The sequence below is a fragment of the Pezoporus flaviventris genome, unplaced genomic scaffold (assembly GCF_033815535.1).
Source record: "Pezoporus flaviventris isolate CSIRO_AGI_PZ_B2104156 unplaced genomic scaffold, CSIRO_AGI_Pfla_v1 ptg000097l, whole genome shotgun sequence".
Lineage (NCBI taxonomy): Eukaryota > Metazoa > Chordata > Aves > Psittaciformes > Psittacidae > Pezoporus > Pezoporus flaviventris.
In genome coordinates, this window is record NW_026892645.1 from 5,379,123 (window position 1) to 5,383,343 (window position 4,221).

Below are 4,221 nucleotides of genomic sequence, written 5' to 3' on the forward strand. Positions count from 1 at the left end.
AGAAGGGCCCCTGTGTCCCTCTGATCCCTGCCGGCCCCACAGCAGTGCGTCCCTGGCCGGAGCATAAAGCTGGCTTTCAGGGACCCGGCGTTGGGAAACTGCCGGGAAGAAGCAAGGGAGCTTCTTGTTAAACGGGGAGACAAAGCCACCTTGTTAAGGGGTTTACAAAGGCAGCCATCTCCCCCTTGCCTGGGAAGCTCAGGACCGGCGACTCCCAACCGCACCGGGGGGATGGATGGCTTTCCCTTGGAAAGATAGGAACGCTCAATAGCCGTGCTGTGCTGCAGCCCTGTGACCTGTGCGCAGGGCCCAGGGCACCTTCCCTGCTCCCATGAACTGCTTGGAGCCACGTCTCTGAAGGAAAAGGGGAGACAGATGCTCATCAAGAGGATTCCGTAGTGTTCCCGTGAGTGCACCATCACTACCAGTGTCCCTGTCGAGGGGACTCCATCCGGGACCACCACCTGCACTACATTGTATTGGGCAGCACAAGAGCATCTTCTGTCTCTCATCCGGGAGGGATGGAGCCCCAGGAGGGGATGTAATGGGGACACAGTCCCACAGGGCACAGCCACACAAGACCTCCCTGCTTCCCTCCTGCAAAGCATCATCACTTTTGCTTACATGGACCCTTTCTTTCCCTAATAAAGTAAAGTTTAAGCAAAAAACTCAGCAGCCCCACAGCTGCTCTGTTCCCCTGAGAATTTTCTCTTAAACCCCATCTATTCTTACTGCCCTTTGCAGGAAAAAATCACTGTGCTGGACAAGGTCAGTGCGATCTTTGGCCCAACCATGGGATCAGATGGTGGGATTGGATGGGATCTCAGCCTCTGATGGGCACCCCAGAGCCCCCCATTTTGCAGACCACATCCAGGGGCTCCAAACACCATGACCACACCTGATCCCCCTCAGGATGCGCTGCCCAAACCTGTGCATTGTTCTGAGTTGTTCTTGGCAATGCTTGTGCTCATCCCCACACGCACATTAACCCTTAAACCCAGTTATTACCTGAACCTCCAGAGAAATGGGGATATTGGTTTTGCCATAGTGATGCAGCAGGCTGCAGTAGCCAGCATTGGCTGGTGAGCTTAGAGAAACCAGGACCCTGGGATTGTACAAAGCCCAACTGGGTGCAAGAGCTATCCAGGAAGGGGAGATCTGCCTCTGCAATCCCTAGGGATGGGCAAAAAGGACCAAGCCCCACGCGGTGAGCCCCATGGAGCAGCAAGTGCATTGCTAAAGAAGCCAAATTAACAGCAAGGATCTTTCACCCCTGCTTTTCCCTATGGTACATCCATGTCTCCCACCTACGCTTGCAGGTGGCACTCAAGGGGACCCACATCCCTCCTGCCATCATCCTCACATCCTCTTCCTCTCCCTGGGGAAATGCCATCCCTGTGTGAGCCTGGCTGGAGGCCACATCACCTTATCCGCTTTGAGCCAGCAAATGTGAGCTGCATGATGCCACCCTGAGGGCCAGCCCTTCACCAGGACGCCCCAGCCATGGCTCTGCACCCCCTGGGGCTGCGCTGGAAGCAGCTCTCCCTCACTGGGACCAGGATAAATTGGAGCACTGCAGCTTTAAAGCAGCGTGTGTGCTCCTTGGCTGGCTGCAGCGCTGGTGGCAGCGGGCAGAGCCGGAGGACACCTGCGGAGATCCTGTACAGCTGGGGAAGATTAGCCTTTTCCACTAGACAAGACCCATTACCATGTTCCAATATACCATCACTTCCGCTAGGAGAGCCTGCAGATGAGATATCGATTGCTGCGACCCCGAACGAGCCCTTCCCCACAGCCTGGGAGGGCGGCAGAGCAGCCCCATAGCATGGCCCATGGTGTAAAGAGGAGGTGCAGCTTCCCAGGGGCATCCCCAAGGGACCCCGCAGCACCAGGGGCTGCCTTGGGGCAGGCTGGAGCTTGGGTGATGCTTACTGGGGATGCAGGGAAGAACTTCGAAGCCCAGCAGTGATGCAGGTCCCTTCCCAGGGGATGCTTTGCCCTGGGGATGGAGAGCCCATACTCACTGCTTTTAAAGCTGGGTGTTGCAGAAACAAGCCTGCCGCCTTGAAAACCCACTATATTACCCCAAAATACCTCTGGAAGGGTGTTACCAGGCAGTTCAGGAGCTTCTCACACCATGCTGCTCACCTCCTGCTGCAACGTGAGACTGGCAGCCCCTGAAATACCTCCCCAGTATGCACCAGGGGTGGAAGGATGCTGGGAACATGCAAGGGGGATAATGAGAAGCCACCAAATCCTGAGACCTGGAAGGGCTGATGGTAATTAAAGGAGTAAGTAAACAAGTGGTGTTGAACTCACTGCATCCCCTTGCTGCAGCCCCTGGTTGCTGCACCAAGGGGAAAGGGCAGGCTATGTGCTAGATCTCCTCTATCCTATGAGCCCATGTCTTTCAAGAGGTTTTATTTCCTCACGCTGGGTTTGACTCGGCTTTTCCAACACACTGAGCTCTGCTTTACCAGCACAATGTGTTTTCAGCCTCACTAGAAGCCAACACATGCGGCTCCTCCAAGGCTGACCACAGCCATGTCCATCACCACCTGCAAGAGCACCCCTTGTGCTGCCCAAGAAGCTGGATGCCACGGTACACAGCATCCTCAGTCCTCAGCAAAAAACCTCATTGCACACCCCAGTGGGTGCAGCAAGGCTTGGACAACCAAGGACCCTCAGGTCTGGGCTCCACAGTGCTGCAGCACAAGTGCTGGAGCCAGTTTGAAACCTTGAAGTTACATGGATTTGAGCACCCCAGGGCGAGGTGGCCTTGGTCCGATGAGCCCTCCCGGAGCACAGCTGGCATTTCTCAAGCATTGGGACATAGGAAGCTCCTCCTGTGACACTTTCTTGTTTGACTGGGTTTTTTTCCCTAAGAAAAAGACACCATCTCCTCATTGCACCAAGTTATTTCAAACTCCACTTTGCCAGCTGAGCCCTCTGGCATGGCCCAGCCTTGTTGCTGCTGAGGGTGGGTAGTGGAGGTCCCATGGACCAGCGCGGTACCCTGAAGGGTAGCAGCAATGTTCCCATCTTGCTTTTTTAGATGATACCCCCCAGAAGATGGCTCCTGATGAGGTTTCAAGCCCTTTCCTTTACCTGCAAGAGGACTGCTGCGGGATGAACGACCCCAGCTCAATGTGGGCTGAGCACCACATCCCCATTGACCATCACAGCTGCTGCAGGGCTCTGGGATGCAGCTCATGTGGGACCCTCACATGAAGCCGCTCTTTCAGCAAGGACTTGCTGCCATAAGCAATAGGATGTAGGGAATGGGGCGGCCCCACACAGCATCTGCACACCCCACAGGGGTTGGACAGGCTCCACCAGCCCAGAAACCCATTTCTCTCCCCTCACCTGACAGCCCTGTGCTGCTGCCTCCTCCCAAGATGGTCGCTGCCGGTAATAGCAGGGAAAGTCACATCCAAGCTGGGAAAATAACATGTTATTTTCCCAGCTGTGATGTCAGAGCTTGTCACGCTCACAGGCTCAGCAGCAGGGCAGGCAGGGCACTCCTGAATGTCCCCAAATGGCCACGAGGCCTGGCTGTCCCCTGCAGGCTCCAGAAACGTTCCCCTTTCTGGTGGCAACGCTGCTTTTGCTCCCTAAATGTGCTGGAAAATGGGATGGGGGGGGACTGGTTCCCTGTGACTGTGTCCTGGGCACCGCAGGGTGCATCACTCCCAGTCCCACAGAGCATCTCTGCTCTCAGTCACCATGGGGACATTCCAATGCGAGTCCTTCCCCATCCTCATCACAGCAGAAGCACATCCTAGGTGTTTGCAAGGGTCAGAAAGCATTTGCTTTCTTTCCCCCTGCTTTCACTGTAGTTTTGCAGCACGTGTCCCTCACTGAGCCATCCCTGCATCCTGGCTGAGCCATAGGGATAGAGGGACCCACAACCCACCTAGGCACAATGGATGGGAGAGGAACCCACTCGCCCAGCCTGTCCTGCAACACCATCCAAAGATATTCCCCCTTGTCCTTCCCGTTTCAACAAGCCCCAGCTCTGCTCTTCAAACACACCAAAATGAAGACAAAAGGAAAAGGATCAAGTCCTCTTAACCCATCCCCATCGCCCCGCTCACCCTTCTGGCCCAGCACCATGCAGGGCGATGTCCCCTTGCTCCCCAACTTCCCACCAAGGTACCACCAAACCCCCCCACGTCCTTCAGAGCCACTTAATCCATTACGAATTCCACAAAGCCTGGC